This window comes from Frankliniella occidentalis, unplaced genomic scaffold, assembly GCF_000697945.3.
Source record: "Frankliniella occidentalis isolate FOCC.00 unplaced genomic scaffold, Focc_3.1 Scaffold110, whole genome shotgun sequence".
NCBI classification, from domain to species: Eukaryota; Metazoa; Arthropoda; class Insecta; order Thysanoptera; family Thripidae; genus Frankliniella; species Frankliniella occidentalis.
In genome coordinates this window covers 770,485-776,572 of record NW_026267238.1, presented here as the reverse complement: position 1 = coordinate 776,572, position 6,088 = coordinate 770,485, and the positions used below count along the sequence as shown (strand labels likewise).

The 6,088-nt window shown below is 52.6% G+C and overlaps 1 protein-coding gene across 6 annotated transcripts in view; it reads right to left on the bottom strand.

The window, feature by feature from the left end:
* Positions 1-6,088, bottom strand: part of LOC113206571 (CUGBP Elav-like family member 3) — a 299,180-nt gene that overhangs the window by 83,557 nt on the left and 209,535 nt on the right. The window lies entirely within an intron of this gene.

Below are 6,088 nucleotides of genomic sequence, written 5' to 3'. Positions count from 1 at the left end.
GGGGTTCAAATCCCGGTAAGGTAAAGTACTACATTGAAGTTAATCGTCTGTGATGGGAGTGAAACGTCTAGAATAAGACATCCAAGAGAAAAAAAAATCTCTTTTTCTTATGTGTCAGAGCATACAACGAAATGTTTTATTCTGTATCGATGGATACAAATTTTTGTATCCACGTTACAAATTTATTTTTATATCCAAAAGAATACAATTTTTTGTATCATGGATGCTGAAAAAACTGCATATCCAAATTACAAATTTTTGTATTAATTTTTTTTAGAGTGTGCAGTTGGCGAGAGAGATAGCAGGGGGACAGAGAGCAGAGAGACACAGAAAGAGAGGGGGAGCGAGAGAAAGAGAGGGGGAGCGAGAGAGAGAGAGAGAGAGAGAGAGTTTGTTGTAGCATTTTCGTCCGCGTTAGTCTGCGACGACCAAATGAATGGCCCTGGCGCCGTTGTGCCGCATGGACAAAGCCACCGGGACAGTGAGAAAAGGACACAGCGAGAGAGAGAGAGAGAGAGAGAGAGAGAGAGAGAGAGAGAGAGAAAGAGAGAGAGAGATGGGAAGATGGGGTGGGAAGGTGGGGGAAGAGAGAGATAAAGAGTAGGAGAGAATCTCGTTCCGTTGTTACACCTCCGGCAATTGTTCTACGATGGCCGGGCCGAACCGGCGCGGAGCAGGGCGGAGCAATATGCCAACAAAGTATTTGTCGGAAGGAGCGGCGGCCGGGCGGGGGTTAAGGAAGGGAAGCGTTTGAAAAGCCCAGGGCCGCTTGAATTTTAGGAGATCGCCGTGAGACGGCAGCCAGAGAGGGAGCGCGCGAGAGACGGGAGAGGTGAGAGTGAGAGAGCGAGAGCGAGAGAGGGGTAGAAAGCGAGAGTGAGGGGGCGGTCCGTCCGCCCCGCCGTGCGCGCCCCTGGGGGTGAAGCCTTATTTGCTCTGGCATATTCTGTGATTGCTGTGCGCCCCGCCCCGCCCTGCCACCGCTAGGCCCCAAGGGCCGGCTGACCACCCGTCGGGTGCGTCGCCCAGCAGGCGAGGAGAGAGCCGCCCAAGAGAGACGAGGGGAAAAAATTGGAATCCCGACATCTTTTCCACTTCAGGCACACGATATTTCGGGCCCCCAAACCCCCACCCACAAGGGGGAAAAAATGCGACGAAGAAAATGCAGAGTGAGGCGCGGAAGAGGGGTGTCTGTCTACCCGAGCGAGGATGGTAACGGTGTACTATCACGCATCCCTCTTTAGCCTCTTGCTCGGTTCACCTTCCACCTTGAAGGGTGTGCTGCTCACCAGGCCACGCTCCGCCACGCCCCGGCGCAACAGGTCACGGTATTGATCCCCGATCGGAGTCGCGCTGCCGCGTACCGACGCCGTTATGTGGTGAACATGCTCTCTCTCTCTCTCTCTCTCTCTCTCTCTCTCTCATCTTGTGCCATCACCCCCTCCACCCCCCGAACACTCCCCCTTCTACCCCTCTCTGAGCGGAGAGGGAACCGGATACAGGTCGTTATGTCGGCAACAAGAGACGAGCAGCCAGGGGAAAGTGGAAAGGGGTAGGGGGAGGGACCGTATGACACAAAACGCAATGACGTAAACGAATAGCACGAGACAAAGGGAGAACAAGGGCGGCGAAATAGAACGAAAAACCGTACAGATAAACAGAGAATGGGGTCTGCTCAATAAAACTGATCCGTAATCCGCAACGACGACCACCCCACGTTAAAAAGCAGCATTATTTGTTTTACACACGTGAAAAAAAATGATATAAACAGACGCACAATTTTCTGTAAAACAAAAAGAGTAAGGTACGTGGCGGCTAGTCGTGCTGTCACAGCCCAGCATGGCCGGCAGCTGTCAGCGGCCTCTGGCTGGGCCGGGCTGGGCCCCGGGGCGCATAGGTGTAAACAGCAGCTCTGACGCTGTCGCCTAACTGCAGTTTAGTTGAAACTAATGGTGCCCCCTTGATCCCCGCTCCGCCCGCCCCGCCACGCTCGCCACCATCATTTGTCTGGCCGCTACACCATTTGTGGACAGTTCGACGACGACGGGGTACCGCCACGTACCGGGTACAAAAATGTACTACCCCCGCGCGAGGTTGTTTACGAATACTAATTGAAGCGAATTGAAAAAAAAAAAAAACTCACGGAGAAATGGTACAACTGTACCGAAAAAGTTTCTGCTACCCAGGTAGGATTTCTCGTACTACGCTTGGCAGAGTGCGTGAGGGCGCGGTTAGGTAAACACGTAGGGCGTGGTCCCGGGGCGTTTTTGTCGTCATGCTGACTTGCCATGACCACGTCACAAAGTGTTTCCTTGACAGCTAAAAACGCTGCAACAACTCGCGACGGCCTGAAAAAAAACTGGTGTTGAATGAACACATTTTTACCAACTAGCATTTTTCAGCCCAAAGGGATGTCCAAACAAAAACGTGGATGCATATCATGATAAGAGAGAACTGGCATTAGCATTACAAACACAATCACAACAATAAACATACAGAAGACGCACAAGACGATAGATAGAACAAGACGGTATAGCAAAGTTCTGTACAAAGTTATACACGGAACACCACAGAAAGCACACAGCTATAGTGCAAACTCACGCACATAACAATTACATGGCACAACATTCATGAGAGCACACCGATAGAGGGTAAATACGGCCCAAATCTAGTCGTCAAACGAGAAACTTGTCTCCTTCCGCAGACTAACTCATTAATGTGTGAAAGAGGGCTGCTCTCTTTTACGGGTAAAGGGAGCAGGAGGGGGTAGCGGAAAGGTAATGAAAAATACAATGAGGAGTCATTGGTCTTGGCGACCTCCACTCACAGCCTGGCGCGCATCGCCAGACTATCGAACCGACATCGATTTTTCAGAATAAGATATTTGGTGCCGAGCCAATGACTGCAAATAAATAACATGGTTGCGACCTACAAGTGCGCCACCGCGACGAGATAGAATGACCTCGACACGCCACGCGGATAGGGGAGGGGGCAACACGAGACAAAGGGCCAAACTGTTTAAGACAACTAAAGAGATAAGCACACCCATCTATGAGTTACCTTTGAATAGGCTTCACCTATCGACAGGGTCGAGCCGCGCTGCCCCTCACGGACCAAACGTCTGAAAAACAGAGAAAGGAAGAAGACGCCATCGCCAAGCAGAGGGAGAGAGAAAGAGGTTGATTAGCTACACAGGTCTCAGCCGCACACCCTGAATAGATTCTTCAAATTACAAAATGTCTACTTTCTAGGATTTTTTCCTCATGAAACATTGTCACTCGCCATTTTTCGTTTCAGCTTTGCTTGTAAAAAAATGGAAAATAACTTTAAAATTGTTCAAAAGGATACATAGCAAAAAAACAACTAAATTTAAAGGGTCAAAGTGTGTAGCTGAATACTGTATTGGATTTTCATTAACATGATTAACACTTATCATTGATTTAAATGAAACATCTAGTTAAAATAATTGACCATTCCAGATGACTTCAGGATGCAAAATAATATCATGCAACTGTCAAGATACAAAAACTGCGATAAGATCTGCATTATTTTAAATTCTACTACTATTGCATACTACAAGTTTAAAAATTGAGAAAAAGTAATTCAGTTATTTCACTGAAATAAAAAAATGGGTTAAGCGTCGGAGGAAAGTAGCTGCCCAAACGACTCTGAGTATGGAAAAAGCTAGCAATACTCACGAAAGGTGATGTCCCCGGCTACAGGGAGAAAGCTTGGCAGGCTCATGAATGTCTACGTATTATTGGTATATCTAAAGGAGAAATTTTCCTGCCGATCTAAAAAAAAAATCATTCGAGTAGCTAAATTTCTACGACAAGCGCTTCCGTTCCGGTAAGGTACACGGATTATACAATTACAAGTTGGGTCAGCAGTCATGAAAGACTCAATCGGTTCAAGAGCAAAAAATGACGTCGACGTCGACGCCTCAACATTCGACCAAACAATGACCCATTTCTCAAAGGTTTGCAATCGTCGACGTCAAAACAACAAACCTTCACTAGTGGAGCACAAAGCAGGGCAAGCCGATCCATGCGACAACACATTCACACACACGGGGACGTTAATGCAGCTCCCGGGTAAATAAGGACCGTCCGTCGTGTCCTCGTGTCACTCCGGCCAGCCTCCCTGGGCGGGAGCAGGGCACTGGAGCGGCAAAGTGACCCGGATCCCCAACCCCTCTCACTCAGCCCCTAGCCTGCCAGGGCCGCCGCCGCGCGCCGCGCCACAGCGCATCACTCCCGCCCATCAAAATCCGAGCAGCAGAATCTACTACAGAACGACGGGGCGGACCTGGCGAGAGCCGCACCGCCGAAGAGCCGTGTTTCATCAAGACCGAAATGAGGGCGGGAGCCTTCCCCTCTTGCCCCCCTCATCCCCGCAGGCCTCCCCCCGGGGCGGGAGCACGGCACGCCTCGCGCTGACAGAGGCGCCAACAGGCGGCCCAGCAGGCCCGTCCCGGCAGCCTCCCCACAGGCCGCTGGACCATGTCGCTCTGTCGGATATTACCGACCTGCAACCCCCCTCCCCCCAACCCCCTCCTCCCAGCTCCTCTTACTTCTTCGCATTCTCCCACTCACCTATTTTCCCCCTGCCCCCTGACTAACTAACTCGCCATACGCAAGAGAGCACGCGGGGCGGGGCGCAGCAGCACCTGGCAGTTTTTCGAGCCTTGCAATAACTGTACTCTTCGCACTTTTTCTGTTGCCCACTTCACTTTAACTCGCGCGGGGCGTACCAATAAAATGTCCCAGTACATTAAAAACTCCCCCCACCCTTTTTTTTCTGTCAAGCTGAAACGCAGCAGCAGCAGCAGCGGCAACTGCACTGATGCGCGCAGTTGGTTTGTTTTTTTCTTTTTCACAGTTGCAGCAGAGAATAAGCATTTCGCTAACGCGACATGCATAGCCCCTCGTAATTACAACGGGGTCGCATGTGCCGCGTTCGTTACGTGCGCAACAGCTGAGGCCGCCCGGGGAAAAAGAAAGCGAGGCTAAGAGCGCCGACATTGTCGTCGAGCGCATTACGCTCCGGTCGGGACGGAGTGGCACACTCCGAGCGCAAGTGTGTGAATGTCGCACACTTGCAGGTGAGAGAAGGCCCATTCGTACACTTAAGGTGTGAATTTTGCTTTAAAATTTTGCACACTTCTGCCCGTTTACGAATGGGGTTCATACACAACAAGTGAGTGACGTTCACACACTCGGGTTTCCGGTGCGCCGTGCCTAACAAAACCGTCCCCGGCGTTATTTTGACAGGAGGACACAACTACCCGCTTTGACATATGCTTCTCGCACCGGAAATGGCGGGGCACCGGGGGGGCCGGAGAGGTGGGGGCTAGAGAGAGCGGCTCGGCCAGGAGGAGCCAGGGACGCGTCGCCGGCGCTGCTGACGCCATCCCGTTTCCGTTTCCGGCAGGTACGACGCGAACGTCGACGACGACGGCGCCTCTCGAGCGGGCCTCGTCTGATCCACAATGCAGGCGCCTGGGTCGGCCATAACGCTCGCCATCGCCAAGGGTCTAGGGTCGCGGCTTAGTAAAACTTGTACCATCAGCGTCAGCCGGGCCTGCCTGCGGCCGAGCCTAGGCTAGGCGACCCTCCCGCGCCGCTCTATCAAGTACGTGATAGGTTCCCGGGCCGGCGTCCGCAGTGATTGGTCGTCGCCGCCACGCCCCGCCACGCCACGCAGTAAACTTGGAGGGCCGCGCCCGCCGCGCCCGCCACCGCCGCCGTTCGGCAAGACGCAGTGACGTGACACTTGGCCAAATCCGAAACCCGACTCCCCAACAAATCGAGAGGGAGGGAGAGGGAGAGAGAGAGGGAGAGGGAGAGAGAGAGAGGTGGATAGGGGACGAAGAAGCGAAGGTAAAAGAATTACAGCGGTGCGAGTCCCGTTCGTCCGTCCTCCAGCCACGCCGCGCCACGCTGCACGGCTCCTGCTTGAAACTTGGTCAACATCTCGTCGTCGTCGTCGTCCGTCCCAAGTTTGTCCACAGATCATGGACCAGCAGCCGTGGCGAAGCGTCGCCGTGGGGTCGAGCAGGGGAGTAGGATAGGGGTAGGGTGGGGGG